Raw genomic sequence first — 24,282 nt, forward strand, 5'->3', positions numbered from 1 at the left:
CTCGGTCCCATTTCCACTCGGGTATCATGATCGGCTGAAGTAACCCTGAAGGCACTTGATGTTCCGCTTTCACTTGTTGACATATTAAACATCTCGAAACAAAGTCAGAGATGTCTCGTTTCATACCACGCCACCAAAATCGACGTTTCAAGTCGTTGTACATTTTCGTGCTCCCCGGGTGAATTGACATTCGCTACAATGTGCTTCGTTCAGAATCATCGGAATGAGTTCCGAATTCCTTGGAACACACAAATGACTTCTAAACCTCAAACAACCATCATCATCAATCTGAAACTCCGATTCATTGTTCGGAACACACTCAGCTCGTTTTGCAACCAATTCATCATCGACTTTCTGAGCTTCACGAATTTGATGAGTCAATAATGGTTTGGCTTTAATTCAGCTACTAACACATTGTCAGGTAGAACAGACAAGTGTACATTCATCACTCGCAAAGCAAACAGTGATTTCCGGCTTAAGGCGTCCGCAACCACATTAGCCTTTCCCGGGTGGTAATCAATGACAAGCTCGTAATCTTTCAACAACTCAAGCCAACGTCTTTGTCGCAGATTCAAGTCTCGTTGAGTCATCAAATATTTGAGACTTTTGTGATCCGAAAACACATGGCACTTCTCACCAAACAAATAATGTCGCCATATTTTCAATGCAAACACAATGGCGGCTAGTTCGAGATCATGGGTCGGATAATTTCTCTCGTGTGGCTTCAATTGTCTCGACGCATAGGCCACAACTCGACATTCTTGCATCAATACGCAACCCAACCCAAGTAGGGATGCGTCACTATAAATGACAAACTCTTTACCCGATTCGAGTTGCACCAAAATTGGAGCTTCAGTCAAATGAGTTTTCAGTTGATCGAAGCTTTTCTGACATTTCTCCGTCCATTCGAACTTAACATCCTTTTGAAGTAACTTCGTCATTGGTGTGGCTATCATCGAGAAACCTTTGACAATTCGTCGGTAATAACCGGCGAGCCCTAGAAAGCTCCGGACTTCGGTAACATTTCTCGGAGGCTTCCAGTTAAGTATGGCTGAAATTTTGCTCAGGTCAACCCGAATACCCGATGCGGATACCACATGACCCAAGAAGCTAACCTCTCTTAGCCAGAACTCACACTTACTGAACTTAGCATATAACTGCTTATCCCGCAAAATTTGCAACACTAGCCTCAGATGCTCAGCATGTTCGGCCTCATCTCTTGAATAGACCAAGATGTCATCAATAAACACAACTACGAACCGATCCAAATACGGCCTAAAGATCCGATTCATCAAATCCATAAACACCGCAGGGGCATTAGTGAGCCCAAACGGCATCACTAAGAACTCATAGTGACCGTACCTCGTTCTGAAAGCAGTTTTGGGTACGTCCGAATCTCGAATCCGCAACTGATAATAACCCGATCTCAAATCTATCTTTGAAAACACCGATGCCCCCTTTAATTGATCGAACAGATCATCAATACGCGGCAACGGATATTTATTCTTTATCGTCACTTTATTCAGTTGACGATAATCAATGCACAACCTCATGGTTCCGTCCTTCTTTTTCACGAACAATACTGGTGCACCCCAAGGTGAGAAACTCGGTCGAGCGAAACCTCTATCCGTCAATTCTTGCAACTGAGCTTTCAACTCTTTTAACTCGGTTAGTGCCATACAATACGGAGCGATCGAAATAGGCGTAGTTCCAGGTACAAGCTCAATACCAAACTCTACCTCCCGAACAGGTGGCAAACCCGGTAACTCTTCAGGAAAAACATCCGGGTATTCACAGACCACCGGCACCGATTCGGGTTTCTTTTCTAACTCCTTGTCATCAAGTACATACGCGAGGTATGCTTCGCACCCTTTCCTTACATATTTCTGGGCCAACATTACTGATATTACAGCTGGCAACCCCCTTAAGTCGCAGACTCAACTCGGATTATTTCGTTATTTGCGCACCTCTAATCGATAGTCTTGCTTTTGCAATTCACAACCGCATCATGCGCGGTTAACCAATCCAAACCAAAAATAACATCAAACTCGTCGAACGGCAAAAGCATCAAATCGGCCAGAAAACAGGATTCTCGGATTATTAGAGGGCATCTCTTACACACTTTATCAACAAGTACGCATTGACCCAAAGGGTTTGATACTCGAATTACGAGCTCAGTAGACTCAACAGGTAGAGTCTTACTGGTTGCTAAGGTTTCGCATACATATGAATGAGTAGAACCAGGGTCAATCAATGCAATCACATTAGTATCAAAGAGAGTGAAGGTACCAGTGATGACGTCGGGGGAGGATGCCTCCTCTCGTGCGCGAATGGCATATGCTCTAGCAGGAGTACGGTTCTCGGCGCGATCGGCCGTATCAGAGGCCCCCTCTGACTACCACCCCTGCCTCCTAATATTCTCGGTGGTCTACCTCTAGATGTCACTCCACTAGGTCTTGCACCTTGAATCTTATTCTTCTCATCCAGCTCCGTGCAATCTCTAATGAAGTGGTCCTTCGAACCGCATCCGTAACAGGCCCTGTTAGTAGACTTGCCCCAACATTCACCTAGGTGTCGTCTTCCACATTGGGGACATTCAGGTTTCTCGTGACGATTATTGCCCACACTAGCTACCGAAGTAGCTCGGGAGCCCATCGATGGTCTTGCCCTGATGGAAATTCCCGCAGTCGCCCTCGACTTATTAATGTCCTCCCTGAACTTCTTCACAGCTGAGAACGGAGCTTTACCCGTCGATCTTTTACGATAATCTCTAGCTTCAAATTCAGCCTTCCTCTTCTCCTTTCCAAGTTCCTCCGCCTTGCAGGCTCGTTCGACTAGTGTTACGAATTCCTTTATTTCCAAAATACCCGTTAGTAGCTTTAAATCTTCATTCAATCCTTCCTCGAATCTTTTGCACATAGCAACCTCATCAGCTACACACTCCCGGGCATACCTACTAAGTCTTACGAATTCATGTTCGTATTCAGATACAGTCATACGGCCTTGCTTGAGTTCCAAGAACTCCTTACGCTTCTGGTCAATGAACCGTTGGCTAATAAATTTCTTCCGGAATTCCGTTTGAAAGAAGTCCCAAGTTACTCGCTCGTTCGGGACTATGGAAATCAAGGTCCTCCACCAATAGTAGGCTGAGTCTCGCAACAAAGATACAGCACATTTTAGACATTCGTCGGGTGTGCATGACAATTCATCGAGCACCCGAATGGTGTTATCAAGCCAGAACTCGGCCCTTTCGGCGTCGTCAGTTACTATGGCCTTGAACTCCTCGGCCCCACGCTTCCTAATCAAGTCTACAGGTGGCTTACTCAGCCTCACAGGATCAGCGACTGATGGCCTTACAGGCTCTTGGGGTGGATTATTCAAATTTGGGAATTGTTGGACAGCCGGGTTGGCTCGGGCATATTGCGCGACCCACTCATTCATCATGGTAAAGAAGGCTTGTTTAGCCCCCCCACCTTGATTATTCGCAGATGACTGAGGTTCAACAGGCGGCGTCCCTTGTGCAGGAGCAGCCGCTACGCTCTCAACGTCATCCGCTAGGGTTCTTTCTTCACCGGGGTCCATTTACTAATCAAAACAAAAACATTTCAGCCGTCGGAAGTCATCACACATTTAAACATTAACATTCGGCATGTATAGCTAGACTCATACGCGCTATGGTAGTCCTAGAACCGACTAAACCATAGCTCTGATACCAATAAAATGTAACACCCCGAACCCGAAACCGACACCGGAGTCGAACACGAGGTGTTAACTGGCTTTAACCCCTTACAAAATTTATTTTCCAGACACTGCCCAATCTGTGTACTAGCCGCTTTAAAAATCATATCTTGAGTTTCGTAACTCGAAAATCAGTTTCGTAATTTTTCCCAGAAACTAGACTCATGTGCCCATCTATGTATTTTTTTCTAGAATTTTTGGTTGGGCCAATTAGTACAGTTTATTAGTCAAAGTCCCCCAAGTTGCAGGGGTCGACTACACTGACCTTTTCCCATTACGACTGGAATATCTCCCTGCACGGGGCTTCAATACTGTTGCCGTTTGTTTCTATGAAAACTAGACTCAGAGAGGAATCTGCACATATATGGTACGACCCCTAATTATCTCTGGTTAATTTATAATGAATTTCCAAAGTCGGAGAAGGGAATCCAGAAACCGTTCTGGCCCTGTCCCACTAAAATCTGATTATCTCTTAATATACTGCCCATATGATCTTTTCGTTACTTCCTCATGAAAGCAGACTCATCGAGCTTCGATTACATAATTTATTCATCAATTAATTCCACTCCCACTATTTTTAGTGATTTTTCAATCTCATGACACTGCTGCTGCCAGCATCTGTTACGAAAGTAACTAGGTCCATTTCATGCCTACCCTTGATCCAATTCAATCGAACATTCGTGCCATTTTCGCATGGCTTAAAGTTTACATGCGATAATTCAAACACAACGTACTAGCTTATACATGCCAAAATGATCTTCTAAACACTCTAAGAAGAAAGTACCAAAACTTGCTATCCGGTGTGATGACTTCAATGACGGCCCGACCCCGCAAAAATAGATGAGTCCAAGCAACCTATAGTGGGTGACAAGGAAACATCGAGTGAGTTTATAACTCAGTAAGTCATAAGCAATGCACTACCATCTATCAACAACATTATCACAAGAGGAAACAAAATGGAACGAGACAATTTACTCCATCCATACCGAACCATACCATAGTTCCTCCAACTTATCAATTCAATTTCATATCAATTCATGCATTCACATTCTATATACTCATCAATAGGACATTGAAGCAATTTCATAAATCGATTTATTTTCGTTACAATCAAACGACTATACGGCCTTTCACCCATCCTACGATAAAACTTATGTATGTGACTTCAAGTATATTTGTCACATAGGTTCGAACTTACCGAGCTCAACACCAAGTATAAGCATAGCACCTATTAGCCACGTACTCAAGACACTTACCCGACCCGCTGTCCGCGATCGACTCAATAGTGTCGCACACATAGTGTCCATAATAATTCACGAATGTATATTGAGACCGCACACTCAGTGCTATATAATCAACTCGCACACTTAGTGCCACGTAATCAAATCGCACACTTAGTGCTACATAGTCAAACTCGCACACTTAGTGCCGCATGGTCAATTCGCACACTTAGTGCATCATATTCATTTCGCACACTGAGTGCAACATAGTCAAATCGCACCCTTAGTACTGTACAATTTAATCCCGCGCACTTAGCGCCCATCTCATGGTCATAAATGGTTATCCCGCACGTTTAGTGCCGAGATCAACAACTCAGTACATCTTACCTCTTTTCATTCATTCAACAATTTCATCATCACATACGTACGTGCATATATATATGTATATTTATTCATTCCAATCAGCATCAATACATACACATTATGACCATTTGAAATACTACCCACTACATGCTTAATGACTTACTTTATGTTGGGTAAAATAAATTCCGAGTCGGCTACTCGATGACCTTCGATTTCCCCTTGTTGGACGCCTCTTCTTTAGGTTCTTGAGCTTAAATAATACAAATAAGAGTATTCAATATTTAACTCAATAACATGAATTTATTTATCATTCGGCAATCACACATCATTAAATTTTCAAACCAAGATGTCATTATATGACCACATATACACATATCCATATACTCAAGCTCAATAATTATAATGTAATATCATGTACCCACTTTAAGTATATTGCCGAATATACTTAATCATACATACACCTAACCAAAACAATTTCCTAAAATCTTCATATCATTTATACACTAGGCCGATTGCCCTCACCAAGTTCACCTATGTTCTTCAACAATTCCTTCATTGATCAAGCACATATTCGGCTAAGAAATGGCAATTTTAGCAACCTTCGATTTAGTACTTAACTTTTACCACATATCAAATAACTCATTTCCTTACTCATGTGACCACGTATATTCGGTCATGCATACACACATAAAATCAATTTGGAGACTCTATCAATCCAACATACATTCGGCACCTTCATCCACCATTCTACCAAGCATGTAATATTCAAACACAACCAAACCCACATTCGGCCCTAGCTCATAACAAGGTAGCCGATTTATTTTTTTTTATAGTTCAAACACTCCTCTATCATCATTCACCTAACTTTAACATGAAACAACAAAACTCACCATTTCTCATCCAAATAACATGAACAACAACCATTCCTTGAACCCTTTCTCATGACCGATTGCTCATGTTATCAACAAGATTCAAGGTTTAAACATGGGATATTTAAAACATGCATGCATCTCAAAGACAACATCAAACATACCTTAGTCTAGCAACCACCATAGCCGATTTTCTCAAGCCTTTTTCCCCCTCCTTTCTTTCCTCTATTCGGCCAAGGATGTTCAAGAATGAACTCTTTTTTTTTTCTTTCTTCAATTCACGGCAACAAGGGGGGGGTGAGACCATGTTATTTTTTTTTTCCATCACCCTTCCTTTCATTTTTTTAATCACCATGCGTATTATTTTATTTTTCTTAACATGCATCACTAGCATAACATGTTGGAGACATGTTTCCACCTATAGCATGGCCGGCCACTACATATTAGGGAGGGGGAATTTGACATGCAAGTCCCCTTTTTCTTCCACATGCACTAATAGGTCCTCATGCATTGACCTATCACATTTTTAAATTTTCTCATATAAGTCCTATTGACTAAATTCACATGCAATCGACTAAATCGAAGCTTGAAATTTTTACACATTCATGATTACATATTCTAGACAATAAACATCACATTCAAACCTTTCGGTGACTCGGTTTAGCGGTCCCGAAACCACTTCCCGGCTAGGGTCAATTTTGGGCTGTCACAATAATATTATTTGATGTTGAATTGAAATAATGTGTTTTCATTGAGGTTTAAGAGTATTAAAAGACATAGCCAAGATAAAAAAAATGAAAGTATAACTAATTTAAGTGATACAGGTACGTATGAAATCTATGTGAATGTTGAATGAAAGTTAATACAAAGAAAATGTGAGAGTAAAATTTGCAATAAAACAGTTTTGGATAGCAGCGGTTGTGTGACTTTGAAAAATCATAAAAAATGGTGGAATTCGAATTAGAGGTTTAACAAGATATGAAATTAAAGCTTATTGAGTCTATTTTCACATAAAAGAAACAGTGTAAGCAAAAGAATTTCATATTACGAGATATTTGAATTTTTGTGAGACAGAGTCAGAATGATTTCGGAATCCCCTATTCTGATTTGGGAAAATCATTAAAACTTTTAAAAATAATTATAGGTTATAATTTATACGCTTAAAATTGAGTTTATTTTCAAAAGAAACAAACGGGAACACCTTCTAAATCCCGTATGAGGAGATAATTAATTTTTAGTTAACAGGGGTCGGAGCTATCAGATAGCGAAATAGGGGAGACTTTATCGAATAATCTGTACTTATTGGCTAGACCAAAAATTTTAAAAATTTTATGGTGAGAAGATATGTGAGTCTAGTTTCAGAGAAAATTAGCGGATCTTAATTTGGAGTTCCGTAGATCAAGATATAAATAATTTAGTGACTGTGACTCGAGTAGACAGCTTGAGATGATCAAGAGTAAATAGTGGAACCATGTGCAATTATAATTGTATTATCTTGAGAACATATTGTGAGAATTGATAAAAGCATGTTAATAAATTTCTTCTTATTTACATATGAGCTTACTAAGCTATATAGCTTACTCCATTTATTTTTTGTGTTTATAATGTCCTCAAGTTAGCTCAGGTTGGAAGTCGCTGGAGAACCTATCACACTATCAAACTAACAAATTGGGTATTGATAATTCTTATACTTAAGGTCATGGCATGTATAGGGGACTTGGTTATTTTTGTATGTGCCATAACTGTTTTGGCCTAAAATGTTGGCCTATGTTATTTGAAAGTTCATTGTTGTGTAAGGCCATTTGATATTGGTATATTGGCTATATTATAAGTCCATGATGATGCATTTCAAGGATGTGTATGCTTACATATGTGGATGAATGAGTGGTGATATCCATGTGTGACGTAAATTTGTTCGCAATAGCAAGTCAGATTAGTGTACGGGCTGGGGACATGGCCATGTGAGCCACACGACCGTGTCCTAATATCACACGGGAGTGTGCCCCTATTTTTCATGAAAATTTTCAAAGTTTTTTAAAGTTCTCGGTTTGGTCCCGAACCTTTTTCAAAGCATGATTTGGGCTTCGTAGGCCCATATTAGGGACTTTAAGATGAAATGTGAAAAATTATAAATTTGAACGCAAATTCATGACTCGATTTTATACGATTGCATGGTTTATGTCCAGTAATGCCTCATACCCTATTTCGGTGTCAAACACGGGTAAGGGGTGTTACAGATATTATAGATTAAGAAAAATGAAGTTCGAGTTTAGACAGGGGAAAGAACAAGGTTGTGGACTAAATCGAACTAATAGCCATTTTTGTAGTTGAGGTAATTTCATGTGTAAAATAAGCTTTAATATAATTGTATTTAAATGCTTTAATATTGCTTGAACTGTATGACTGACTATGTGGACGAGTTTAATTCTACGAACGAGTTCGACGATGATTCAACAAGTAAGAAATCCCGTTTGAACCTTAGGAATAGATTAGGATACAAGTGACATGTCACTAGGGTTTCCATGTGTTATGTGATTATGTGATCCAGGTGCTGGTCCTGTATGTCCTACTGGTGGCTGAGTGTATTGGCATATGTTGCGGTTACTTGATAGCTTGTGTGAGCAGCATCGTGTAGCTATGTTCGGACTGACAACTTGTGTGAGTAGGCCCGCCATTAGCTCGAGAGCTAGCAATTATGAGATATGAGACTTAGATAGCATTAGCTACATATGTGGCACTTAGTGTGCAAAATTCCCGAGTATCTGACATTATTATTCTGAGTGGTTCACGGGTATGTCAAAGATGAGAATACATGTAAGTTCATTTCGTGATGGTACAGGTATGGACATAAAGCTTATGTTTATTAAATTCGTGAAATGACGAATCTGAGGTAAGTTTCTGATGGAATGAATTATGATTACGATATTATGGTAAATTACATTGTGTCATATTAAATTATTTGAATGTTGAATGTATGGTAAGGTTTGGTTATTTCTTACATACGAGCTTACTAAGCTATATAGGTTACCCAGTTTATTATTTTTTTTGTGTTTTATAGTGCCGCAAAGCAAGCTTGGATTGGGGATCATCAGAGATTCGCCTTACACTATCAAAACTATCATTTTGGGTATTGATGAAATTTATCATTTTGTGTCATTATGAATTTGGCCAAATGTATTGGCTTGTAATTGTCAAAGGTTTGATGTGGCCTTTGGCCATGTAACTGGGCTCATTTTGGTTGAATTGGTTGTAAGCTTATATATGATATATATGCATGCATGTGCCAATGCCTTACTGGTGATGTGGTTTATTAATGCTTGGCAAATGGTTGAGTGTGGCTTAATAGATTGTTGATGAATGGTTAAGTATGGCTCATTGGTATGTTAGAAAAAATCTAAGTAGAATTATACATGATGAAAGTGTGTGTGTGGATGTTCTTGAATGTGAAATTGGTATGTTTGATTTGGCATAATGAAATGTCATGTATATTGTAGATGATGGTATCGCATTAACATGTTTTAGCAATAATTGTGGATGATTTGGTTGCCTAAGTATGCCTTGAATTGTGTCATTGAATTGGTGTAAGTGTAGGTGTAAATGAGGGTGGAAAATGGCTTGGTAAATAACCTTTATTTTGTCCACACGGGTGTGTGCCTAGGCCGTGTGTGACACACGGTTTGTCCCATGGGCATGTCTTTTGGCTGTGTGCCCCCTGCACCTAAATTTTGAGAAACAGAATGCTCAGAATTGAGCACACGGGCAGAGACACGAGCGTGTGTGTCAACTGTGTGAGGAACACGACATCAGGCACGGGCGTGTGTCCCAACCGTGTAAAGTCTGCACCTATTTTATGAAAATTAAATTAACCACACGACCTAGCGTACAGGCGTGTGACATCAATTTGTTCATGCATTGCAAAATAGATAGTTACACGAGTTAGGGACACGGGCGTGTGACCACATGGCTAGCCTACACGGGCGTGTCCCAAACCACACGGACGTGTGACCTTTGTTCATAGCAAAAATTTTATAAGTTTTGTAAAAATTTCCTAAGTGCTCGGTTTAGTCTCGAACCACTTCCAAAGCATGTTTTGGGCCTTTTAGGCTCGAATTAGGAACTTTAAGTTTGAATGCAATTGGTTTTAATTTGAATAGAAATTTATGACTCGGAATTGTAGGTTGGCTTGTGATGTGAGTCTGGTAATGCCTCGTATCCTGTTTTAGCATTGAATATAGATAAGGGGTGTTACAGATACAAAGTCCATAGTAATTCTTTCTTATTACCATTCTGGTATCGTAACTGGCTGTAATAATCCAGAAGGTAACTGATGTTCAGCTTTTACTTGCTGACATATCAAACATTTGGATACAAACTCAGAATTATTTCGTTTCATTCCTAACCACCAGTACATCTTTTTCAGATCATTATACATTTTATTACTATCAAGATGAATAGACATGTTACCATTATGAGCTTCAATCAAAATATTATGTACTAGTTCTGAACTTTTCGATACACATACTCTTCCTTTGAATAACAAACAACCATCAGTCCTGATCTAAAATTCTGAGTCAAGAGTCGATTCACTTTGTATCTGTTTGTTTGCAACTTACTATCATTTTTCTGAGCTTTAGATATCTGCTGCAAGAATGTTGATCTAGCTTTTAACTTAGCTATAATTGGACCATTATCAAATAATGACAATCGGGTATTCATTGCTCACAAGGTATACAGAGATTTTCTGCTCAGAGCATCTGCCACTACATTGGCTTTTCCCGGATGATAGTCAATGAAAATATCATAATCTTTCAATAATTCAAGCCATCTGCGCTGTCTCAAGTTTAAATCTTTCTGTGACATCAAATATTTTAGACTTTTATAATCAGTGAATATGCGACATTTTTCACCAAGCAAGTAAGGCCGCTAGATTTTCAATGCGAATACAATGGCTACCAATTCAAGATAATGTGTCAGGTAATTCTTTTCATGTGGCTTTAGTTGTTGTGAAGCATAGGCTACTACTTTACCATCTTGCATCAAAATACAGCCTAAACCATGCAATGACGCATCACTATAAACTATAAATTCCTTAACCGATTCTGGCTAAACTAATACTAGTGCTTCTGCCAATAAAGCTTTTAATCTATCAAAACTCTACTAGCATTTATCAGTCTACTTGAACTTAACATCTTTCTGTAGTAAATGAGTCATCAGGGAAGCTATCATTGAAAAACTTTTTACAAACCTCCGATAATAACCAGCTAGTCCCAGAAAACTTCGGACTTTAGACATATTTTCGGTGGCTTCCAGTTCACAATGGCTGAAATTTTATTCGGGTGCACCCTGACACCTTTAGCAGATCCAATATGCCCAAGAAAACTAACTTCCCGCTGCAAAAATTCACATTTACTGAATTTGGCATACAATTGTTTCTCTCTCAAGGTTTGCAACACAATTTTCAAATACTCAGCATGTTCATTTTCATCTCGGGAGTAAACCAAAATATCATATATAAATACCACCACAAACCTATCTAAATATGGGCTGAAAATTCTGTTCATCAGATCCATAAACACTGCAGGTGCATTTGTCAGGCTGAATGGCATCACAAGAAGCTCATAGTGTCCATACCTAGTTCTAAAAGCTGCCTTTGGCACATCTAAATCTTTTACCCGTAGTTGATAGTAACCAGAATGGAGATCAATCTTCAAAAATACAGTGGCATATTTTAACTGGTCAAACAGGTCATCAATACGAGGCAATGGTTACTTGTTTTTTATTGTAACTTTGTTAAGCTGTCTGTAATCAATGCACAGTCTCAACGATCTATGTTTCTTCTTTACAAATAAAACCGGCACACCCTAAGGTGAGAAACAAGGTCGAGCAAAACCTCTGTCAATCAACTCTTGCAACTGTACTTTCAGCTCTTTCAATTTAGCATGAGGCATTCTGTAAGGTGCTACGGATATAGGTGTTGTTCCCGAAACAAGATCTATAGAGAATTCCACTTCTCTATCTGGTGGTAAACTTGGTAATTCTTTTGGAAATACATCAGGAAATTCACCTACAACCGGCATTGTTTGAATCTCTGACTCAGATACTTTAGTATCCAGCACATATGCAAGGTAAGCATCATAACCTTTTCGGACATATTTCTGTGCTGATATTGCTGAAATTACATTAGGTAACCCATCCACTTTATCATATTCAACATGAAGTAATTCACCACTCTCATATTTTTAATACAATATATTTCTGCTTACAATTCACCACTGCATCATATTGGGTTAACCAATCCATTCCCAAGATCACATCAAATTCATCAAATGGAAATAACATCAAGTTAGCTAGAAAGCAATAACATTTTACCATCAACGGACAGTTCTTACAAACTTTATCCACCATAACACATTGGCCTAAGGGGTTTGAAACTTGGCCCAAGGGGTTTGAAACTTTAACCACAAATTCAGTGAATTCAATATGTAAATTTTTAACAGTTACTAAGTTCATGCATATGTATGAATGTGTGGAACCAGGATCAATCAATGAAGTAATATCAGTATCAAGTATAAAAAATGTACCAGTAATGAGGTCTGGTGCAAAGGCATCCTCCCTAGCACGAATAACATATGTTCTTGTAGGTGCTCGTGCCTTAGATCTAACTATTATGTTCTTGGTAGTACCTCGACCACCACTAACATTGTCAGGGTGATGGAGTGGTCTGCCTCTCGAAACAGGATTATTAGGCTTTGGAGTTGGTTCTATTTCTTTTTCAACTCCTTCAGGACAATCACTAAGAAAATGGTCAAGTGCACCACATCCAAAACAAACTCCACTTCTAGACAGACATTCCCTATGATGAAATTCGTTTCAATGTTTACATTTCAGTTTGGGATTACCGACACTATCCACACTAGTCACAGATGGAGATGAAGACCTCGAGTTAAATCGTTGAGAGCCCCGCTCTCTACCAGATTATCCCATAAAGGTGGTCACATCATCATAATACTTCTTTAATTTTTTAGAAGCAAATGATTGTGGCTTACTCATAGTTCTTTTTCCAAAGACCCGAGCCTCTCTTTCAGCTTGTTTATTTTTTTTACTTAATTTCTCAGCTTGTGTGCTCGGTTGGCTAACACCGTAAATTCCCTTATTTCGAGAATTCTGAATTCCCTTATTTTGAGAATTCCGATCAATAACTTGATATCTTCATTTAGACCCTCTTCAAAGTGTTTACACATCTCAGCCTCGATTACAACCCATTCTCTGGCATAGTTACTCAGCCAAATAAATTCTCGTTCATATTCAGATACAGTCATGTTTCCCTGTTTGAGTTCTAAAAATTCTTTCTTTTTCTGATCCATGAATCACTGACTAACATATTTCTTTCTAAATTCAACTTGGAAGAATTCCCATGTAACATTCTCTCTTGGTACAACCGAAATTATGGTATTCCACCGGTGATAAGTTGTATTCGTCTGTAGGAATACTTCACATTTCAGATATTCGATAATTCATCAAAAACCCGGAAAGTATTTTCTAGCCAAAAATCATCCCTTTCCGGATCATCATCTATGGTAGCTCTAAATTCTTTCGCCCCATGTTTGCAAATTTTATCTATCAGAGGCTTTCCAATTCTAACAGGTTCAGCGTCCTGTGGTACCTGAAGAACCGGTTGAGGAGCAGGTGGGGGAGGTCATTGTATAGCGGGGTTTGTTCTCAGATACTGGGTAAACCATTCATTCATCACTTGAAAGAAGTTTTGTTTTGCCTCCTCACATCAGCCCTTAGACACAGGTCTTTCACTACCATATGTTGACGCAACTTTTTGAACTAAAGCTGAAGCATTGCTCTCAGCTTCCTCGGATTTAGCTCTAGCTCGGTTGGATGACATTACTATATGAAAAACACATTTAAAATGACCAGAAGACATCACATTATCACAATTTATAAAATGGCATATATAGCTAAACTCATGTTTACTACGTCAAATTCGAGAATCGGCTAAATGGTAGCTCTGATACCACTAAATGTAACACCTCTAACCCATATCTATCGTTGAAATAGGGTTTTAGAGAAATACCAAAACTCTCAGAATATTTTACAAATAATTTATGTAAATTACTATATATTACCTGAGATCATTCAAAACATCCTTTAATTGAACCCTCAAGGCCTAATACGAGCATTAGAATCTAGTCGGGACTTAATTAGAAACTCCAAGAATTTTTCACGACTTTTTAAAAATTTTCCAAGGTGTAGTGCTTACACGCCCGTGTGGTCCAAGGGACATGCTCGTGTCACGGTAGGACACACCCGTGCTGGAGGCCGTGTTCGACCCCGTGTAACTCTCTAACTTGTGCACACGGCCGTGCCACACGTTCGTGTGCTAGGCCGTGTCGTGAATTAATTCAATTCAAAATTAGGTGCTGGTTTTACACAGCCAAGAGACATGCCTGTGTTCTAGGTTGTGTAGCACACACGGCTGAGACACACACCCATGTCTCTGCCCGTGTGCTCAATTTTGAGCATTTTGTTTCTCAAAATAAAGGTGCAGAGGACACACGGCTTAACCACATGCCCATGTTACCAGGCCGTGTGTCACACATGGTCGAGACACAGGCCTGTGTATTTTCCTGTGTGGACAAAATGAAGCCATTTCTAGCTTTATTTCTCACCCAAAATTTCACCCAAGACCTACACTTGAAACACACATCCAATACCAACCATCCCAAACATTCAAATTAAACAATTACATCATTCATCATGGCATACCATTACATGCATATGTGTCTAAAAACTTACTTTGGATTAACTTAGGCATTAAAATCATTTGATTACATAGACTTAACATATCACATATGATTATATCATAATAACCTACTTAATCATACCAAAATAACCATTACTAACCATTCCAATTGCTAGATTACAAGCATCATTAATTTCCCAATAATGGCCAAGTTGTCCTATACATGACATTATACCAAAATGATTTTACTAAGTATACCCAAAATAACAAGTTGATAATGTGACGATGCTCTAATGATCTTCCAACTGTCACGAGCTTCTGAGCACTATAAAACAGGGAAAAATAAAACGGAGTAAGCATTACATGCTTAGTAAGTTCGTATAACGGAAACTAAACTTACCAATCTCATTTATTAAATCTAAGCATACAATATCATGTTTACCATCCGTTAGCAATATTTCCTAAACACAATGCATTCAATCAAACATGTTAGTCCCCCAAATCCTCATAACAATTGAGTAAACATAGATAAGCTCAACATGTAATATTTCTTTTCTAGTCATTATCATTTCATCTCATAATTCTCATACCATGTCAAGAGTTTTATGTCTGTTGAAACATTGAAATTCCGATGGATACTCAAGTAGTACACTCGGGGTGTACAGTTGTAACGTCCCCTAACCCTATACCGTCTCTGAAATAGGGTTACGAGACATTACCAGTCAGTACAGTCTAATTTCGGTCATTAATTAAAATAAATATTCACACACATCCTAGTTTTAAGATGTCGTCCCTTTAATGGGCCCTCGCGATCCAATATGAACAGTGAATTCAATTCGGGACTAATTTAGAATCACTACGAGTTTTTAGTAAATTTCAAAATTCATACTACATACCGTTGACAACAATAATTTACTCATTTCATCAATACTTCTACAATCTAAATGACTCTCATAAAACATCCTAGGTACATGCCATTACCAATACTCAACATACTTTACCTCATTGAATTCGGGATCGGCCTGGGATGCTGATTCAATAGTCTAGCCTTAACTTAACTTGCGCACAGAAACAAACCGTACGCTGAGTATACACTCAGTGGTATTTCTATAATCTAAACACTTAAACAATTATAAAACATATTAATTTATATATATTAAACTATTCAAACTCAATGAGAATTCAAACATTCACTTTCCAACCAATGTTTTGGTCTACTTTAAATTCAAAATCATTTATTATTTTTCAATAGCAATTAATCAATTAGTAATGTTCATTAACTCTCAGAACAATTATTTATTCAGTAACAGTCAGTTATTCGGTAACAATCAATTATTCAATAATAACCAGCTATTCAGTATCGATCAATTGATCGGTTATCTAGTAACAACCAATTATTCAGTAAAATCAGATATTCAGTAACAATTAAGTTATTCAGTAGCAGTCATTCATTCAGTGACAATCAGTTATTTAGTAATGGTCAATTATTCAATAATATTCAGTTATTCAGTAATGATCAATTATTCAGTAATATTCAGTTATTCAGTAACAGTCTAATATCCAGTAACAGTCAATTATCTGGTAACAGTCAATTATTCAATAATAATCAGTTATTTTATACCTTTATTTACCCCTATTAACAGGACTCGGACTTAGACGGATACACAGATCCAACCAACACACCAGTACGGCACATAGTGCCTCATCGGCCGAAACCGAAACAGTAACAGTACCAGTAGCAGTACGGTACACAGAGTACCTCATCGGAACAAATCCGAAACAGTAACAGTAACGGTAACAATAACAATATCCGACACACAAAGTGTCAAATCGGTAACAGTAACGGTAACAGTAACAGTAGTCGGCACATAAGTGCCTGATCAGTAAGCCGACAAAAACCCATACTCTTTCATATCCTATGGCATGCAAACTATATCCGACTAGCCCGACTAGTAATAGGGTATTTAATTCACTTTTCAGTTTTCAATTAATTCATATTTAATTAATTAATTATATATTTTTTTTCAATTCAATATAATTCTATTCACTTTTCACTAATAAATATTCAATTTTACAATAAACACATGTTCATAGTTATTTCACCACATTTTCAAATCCAATCATTTCAATAAAAACACAATACCAATAATTTATACTTTAATTATTTACCATAACATTCAATTAAAATACAACAATTATTAATTAAATTCACCCTTCAATTTCAATCAATATTCATTTTATTTCAAATAATTTAATCAATGCACCTACCATACATAATAAATAATAAATTCAATAATTAAATATTAAGTTCGGGTTATAGAAATACAAACCGTAATTTTCGAGCTATCTCCCATTGACTTTGTCTTGTCCTTTCTTAGCCGAGATTTCCGGTACCACATTGACTATGAAAGTAATACGATTCATAATCATTAATACATTACTAATTTATATCTTGAGTTACAGAATTCTAAATTAAGATCCGCTAATTTCTCCTGAAACTAGACTCACAAATCTTCTTACCATAAAATTTTTAGAATTTTTCGTTTAGCCATTAAATACAATTTATTCTTTAAATTCACCCCTATTCTACTGTCTGACAGTTTCAGATAATATTCCCATTGATTTCTGCTGAAAATAGACTCATTAGGAATTCTAAAAATATAACTTTAAGCCTCTAATTATTTTTCTCCAATTTTTGGTGATTTTCCAAAGTCAAAACAGGGGAACCCGAATTCATTCTGACCTTGTCTTACAAAACTCATTATATCTCATAATTTACAATTCAATTGCTTACAGAGTTTCTTTTATAAGAAATTAGACTCAATAACCTTTAATTTCATATTTTATTCATCCTCTACTTCAATTTCTACAATTTTTGATGATTTTTCAAACTTAGACTACTGCTGCTTCCCAAACAGCCTTAATACAAAATGTTGATTTTCTACTTTAATTTCAATTTAATCCTAACTAAATTCACTTACTTTTCTATCTTAATTCATACTTTATTCCTATTCAATTTTTAACTAAACTTAGACATAATTATCTATTTTTCATCATAAAACCATAATTTCGAAATTCTTTCAATTTAGTCCTTAAAGCATAAAACTTATGAATCACTTTAGAATTCAATCCTTATTTCATTTCTAACTTGAATTTCTATCAATTTAGCCCTTAATTCATCTTTTTGTTCAACAAGAACAATGTCTTATAATCCACTATCTTACAATATATCAACTTAACTTCATCAAAACCTTGTTCTAAAGTTTCTAAAACATAAAAATTAAGTAAAAAGGGCTAAATTGACTTACCTATTTAAGCTTCAAGCATCAAACTTTCAATTTTCCCTTTCTTCTTTCTTTTCTCCTTTCTTTCTTTCTTTCCTTGCTTTTTGTTTTGTCTATTCTGTTTCTATTTCTATTTTTTTTCTTTATTTCATTAAACCATTATATATATATAATATAATAACCTAATAATTATCTATTATAAAAATATATTTAATAAGAAATATTCTTTTAACATTTGTATCCATTTATAATATTACACTTTTCTTTCACTAATGTATTTATTATATAAATATCTTTTACTTAATAATAATATATAATTTAATAATATACTTATATAATAAGTAAATATACATGTATTTTACAAATGTACATATACTAATATTACACATGTCACTATACATACCATACACTTGTCAACTTTTTATTTATTTTTCACATAAAAATCTTATAATATAATTATTTAATTAATAAATACCTTTTATAAATAATTAATATCTATTAATACTTAAATACAAGCATTACAAGTGTATGTATTTTTTTTATTAATACACTTGTACCTAATCATTACACATATTTGTCTTATTTTTATTTATTTATCATATAATATTAATTTAATAATAATAAATACACTAATATTTACTTAAATAATAAGCAAATACATACATATATTACAAATGTGTGTATTATATTTATTACACTTGTATTTTATTTTTGCCATATACTTAGCACTCTTTTTGGCTTATTTACTTATTTAGTCCTTTCAATTTTTTTATTCTATAATTAAACTTTCACACTTCATTCAATTTAATCCTTTTATCCAATTATCCTTAATTTAAGCTAATTCACTTAATGAAACTCTAATTAACCACTTGATTAACTTTATAAATATTTTTAATAAATATTTACTAATCCATTTTTCAGAAATGGAGACCCGAAAATAAGCTTTTTCGGTAACGGTAAAATTTGGGTCATTACAACAGTTGCATAATCCGTCAATTCTTATTCGAGGGTACCCATTAGGGCACTTAATTAAAGAATACACACTCGAGCCACATATCATATAACAGGATTACCAGTCCAAGCTAAATCTGTTATATAATGTATGCTCAAAAGAGTTCAATTAGGATTACCAGTCCAGGCTAAACCCTAATCATAATGTATACTCGAGAGGTATTATATTCGGATTACCCATCCGGGCTAAATCCTTTCTATAACAAGGTCAATAGGATTACTCATCCTAGCTAAATCCTATCCGTAACAAATGCAGGACCTTATTCGTTTCAAGAAAGTGCATGTATTCATCGGAATTCAATATTCAATCGGGACTTAACCCTTTTTCACCATATTAAACATATATTAAATTGCTCATTATATCATTCAAGTAATGTACATCAATATAAGTCACATTCCATACAGGACAACATTCAATTAAACATATTTACGCCTGATTAAGTTACACGAACTTACCTCGACACTTTTTCGCGTTAAAATCTACTAATTCGAAGCCTTTTCTGTTCCTCGGTTAACCTTGAATTTGTGTTGCCTAGATCTATATAAATAACTTTAATCATCAATTTCACATATTTCATATTTATTTGGACTCAATTTACATCCTAGGAAAAATTACCATTTGCCCCTAACTTTTCCATAAATTCCAATTTTTCCCTAGGCTCGAAAAATGAAACTTGTGCAATTTAATCCCTATTCGGAGCCTAACCAAAATCCCATTACAAAATTTATAGCACATGTATTCATAAATATTCATAATTTTTCTTCAATTTCACAAGTTTACATTTTAGTCCCTAAATCATGTTTTCATTAAAAATCACTTTGTAAAAGTTGTTTATCTATCAACAACCTTTCATTTTCTACCATAAATTTCAAATTTTCAGCATCTACATCTGTGACCTATTTTCCATACTTTGATAACTTTTCAAATTAATCCCCCAAATAGATAGTTTAAGTTATCCCAGTTTCAAAAATATTAAAATTACTAAAAACGAGACAAAAGAACTTACCCAATTAGGCCATGAAAGTTTCTTCTCTCTCTCCTAGGGTTTCCATGTATTTTAGGTTGAAGAAGATGAGAAAATAAGATGATATTTTCTTTTCATCTTTTAATTATTTACTTATTTTTTAAATTCCAATTTAGTCCTTGCTTTTTTTCTAAATTTCCATGGATGAGCAACAAAAAATCTACATAATTTTATTTAATGGTCTAGTTACCATATAAGGACCACTAGTTTTGAATTCCATAGCTATTTAATCCTTATAGCTACTAGAATTCAACTTTTTCATTTTATGCGATTTAGTCCTTCTTGTAATTAAACATTTAATCGGTAAAATTTTAGTATCAAAATTTTCTCACGACATGTCTATCATAATACAGACCATCTAATAAAATAAAAAAATAAATTTTATTTTTGGGTCGAATTTGTCGTCCCGAAACCACTGTTTCGATTTCACTGAAAAATGGGCTGTTACATTTGGAGTTTCTAAAAGAAAGCTTTGAACTGATTTCCAAGAATAGCTCACCAAATACGTCTTTAGTTGTGTGAATATGTTATTGCCACTAAATTTGAACTTTTTTATTCTTGTTTTGCCTACTTCACTAAACATTTGAATATTGGTTTTTATGTTATTGAAATCTAAAATTTAGTTTTTGATCAAAATAGGAGAATAATAAATGAATCCAGAGAGAGAATATGAGTTAATTAATTAACTCATTTTTAATAAAACATGAAAAAAATTAAAAAATAAATCATTTTGATACACACGGCGCAATATAATTGATTATTTAATACATGTGGCATAATTTAATTGGTTGAAAATGATATTAAATTTTTCCCAACTTAGCAATGTTTGTATATCCTGCCTTGATTTAAGTATGGCATGTACCTAAGTTGAATTAGTGTTGGTATGTAACTATGTGTATGTGCCCTTTAGTTGTAAAAATTAGTGTCTAAATATCGTTATTTGATCATGGAATGTACATGGTCTCAAACTTGATATGGTATACTATATTGCTAATGCTCTTGTTAAGATAGTTCAAAATGTTCATGACTTAGTACGAAATGCAATAGGTAATTAGCTTATAGTAAAAAAGTATTGATATAAGGTTAGATGAATTATTGGAGTGATTAAATTGATGTTAGCATGTTTTTTTTATGGTTTGATAATGAATGGAATGTGTTTAGAATAGTTTTGGAAAGTTGAAAGTTTTTAACCAAAGGAAATTTGCAAAAATAGTATGTGACTGTCGCAACGTCAAATGTATCATGTCGCAATGAGAAATGACCTATAATGTCATGGCAAGATTGTCACAAATAAATATATAGATTCGATTGATGTGCAAGTATACACAATCATCAAGAAGTAATAAAGTAGTGAGTAAGAGTATTATCTTCATAGGGACTGTATAGGCAGAAACAGTGAAATTTTAATTGGCAAGTTGGTGATTAAAAATAATTAAATGGTGAATGAGAATTAACTAATCCGTCGAATGTTAATCCACAATGATAATAATTGCTAAGGTAATTCACATATATTCTACTGGTAAAAGAGGTAATAATCCATCTTGCATGAAATCCGTGCAAATGTGTAAGCGAAATCATTTTACATTGTAGCCTATAGCATGAGCAATTGAAATGGAGAATTGTGACAATGCAGAAAATGTACAAATTTTCAAGTTGAGCCAATGCAAGGGAGGACAAGAGTACGGCAAAAAGATGTGCAAACTATACTTGTGCAAGTGATGTTAATCGAGAGATCAAACCCATGAAGTTTGATAGGTGCTAAAAGTAACATGCTTTAGTCTCATTCTTAATGCATTTTTGGGTGATTATTCGATGTAATGGTGAATGTTATGATCCTAATCCTTTAAGATCATGTTTTTATACTAAGAAAGCATTTGGGAGAAAAATGAGAGAAAAATAGAAAATTGGAGCAAGGTACAAGGGCCACACGGTCTGGACACACGGCCATATGAGCCATATAGACTGCTACATGACCATGTGGCAAGTCGTGTCGATTTCATGAATTACACTCCGAACAACAAAAAAAATGATTTGTAAGGTCTTTTGGGCATTTTGGGACCTATATATGACAAAATTAAGAAAATAGGAGTGAGTCGTCATAGAATACTCAAGAAAATAACTAAAAAAAAACACCATTTAAGCGGATTCTAAAGAAAATTTCCATCAAGATTGAAGATTCCCTTTTGATTTCTTTGGAGATTATTATGAGTTTCTTTGTTTCTTATGGTTATACTGTATTTTGGATGTTTTAATTTGCTAGCATGAAGTAATTTTCTAATTACCTAGAGAGATAAACCTTATGATGAATTCTATTGTTTATTTTTATTTTACACAATAAATATTTAGATCTTGTTCTCAATTATGTGTGCTTAATTCTTGGTTTGGTATTTCTAGATTATCGATCCATATTTGATGTGCTTAAATCAGACGAGGAGTAGACCCTGTTTAAGTGTAGATCATGCGTAATTAAGTGGAGTTGCATGCAATCCTAGAAATAGGATGGCATAAATCTACCAGATTAGAGTCAACTCTAATATGGAACTCCATAAATCGGGTTAATGCGATAATATGGGTTTTAGTTAGAAAGAAATTTCAGTTAATCAACTTTGAGTCAGTTGCTCTTATTCTTGAAGAAAGATTTTAGTATAAATTAGGGATTTCCACAGATCAAGATACTAAGTGAAGAAATTGCGTAATTTAGATTGATAATGATAGATGAAATCTAGATGAATTATTTCCTAGGTATTGTTTTGCTTCTTGGTTGTTTACTCGATTATATCCTGATTTGTTTTTATCGTGTTCGCTAGCAATTAATTTAGTTAATTTTAGTTTTCAATCAATCACTTGAATTTATTGGTTAAATAATAGAAAGGCGGTAAGTACTAGTACTTTTAGTCTTCGTGGAAAAGATATCTTTACTCACTGTAACTACACTATTAATTGATAGGTGCACTTACCTTAGCCAGATTTTTAGTTGGTTTACAACTGCATCAAGTTATTGGCACCATTGCCGGGGACTAAAATATTAGAAAAACTTTATTTCTATTAATTTAGCCATTTTATTTTTATTTTAATATATTTTTAATTAATTATTACATTTTGATTTTTCTTTTGTTTGATTTTTACACGTTCTTTTAGTTTTTGACTAGAGGCAACCCGTTAGAACCAATAATTTTTATAGTGAGATTGAAAGACTGCTCGTAGAAATCGAAGAGTAGTTAGAGAAGCAAGGCAAGATTAGCAGGGCAAGGTCAAGAGATTTTAATAAACGATCAAGAGAAAACAGACATTATTATGAACATGGATGATAATCAAAATAATCAGCAGTCTCTTGCACGTCCCGCTCCTCGGACTATGTATGATTATACTAGGCCTACTCTGATTTGGGCTGAATTTAATATTGTCAGACCAATAGTTGCTACGAATAATTTTGAAATCAAGCTTAATACAATTCAAATGCTACAACAATATGTTCGATTTGATGAGTTGCAACATGAAGATCCGAAACCTCATTTAGCTAACTTTCTAGATATTTGCGACACTTTCAATATTAATGGTGTTACTAATGATGCCGTACACTTACGGTTGTTCCTATTCTCTTGAAGGAGCAAGGTAAAACATTGGTTGAATTCAATTCCACGGAGTTCTATCACGAATTGGGATAAGATGAATGAGAAGTTTTATTGAAGTACTTTCCACCGGCTAAAACAACTAAGTTGAGGAAAAATGTCTCTTCTTTTGCTCAAATTGATTTGGAAACATTACATGATGCATGGGAGAGATTTAAGGATATTTTGAGAAGGAGACCTCATAATGGGTTACCTTTGTGGTTGCAAGTTCAAACTGTAACAGCCCGTTTTTAGTCAAATCAGAATTGTGGTTTTGGGACCACAAATATAAAGTCAAAATTATTATTTTATTAATATTTTAATGTCTATAGCATGATAATGTAATTGTGCGAAAGTTTTGTTAAGAAATTTTATCGTTTGGTTGGTTAATTCAGTAAAAAGGACTAAATCG

General features: G+C 35.5%; 1 non-coding gene across 1 annotated transcript; it reads right to left on the bottom strand.

The window, feature by feature from the left end:
• Window positions 1-23,975: 23,975 nt before the first annotated feature.
• On the bottom strand, window positions 23,976-24,082 carry LOC121231048 (small nucleolar RNA R71). Its single transcript, XR_005929117.1, has one exon. It is a non-coding gene; the product is annotated as a small nucleolar RNA R71 (small nucleolar RNA).
• Window positions 24,083-24,282: the final 200 nt, after the last annotated feature.

Source organism: Gossypium hirsutum, chromosome A06 (genome assembly GCF_007990345.1).
Source record: "Gossypium hirsutum isolate 1008001.06 chromosome A06, Gossypium_hirsutum_v2.1, whole genome shotgun sequence".
Classification (NCBI taxonomy): Eukaryota; Viridiplantae; Streptophyta; class Magnoliopsida; order Malvales; family Malvaceae; genus Gossypium; species Gossypium hirsutum.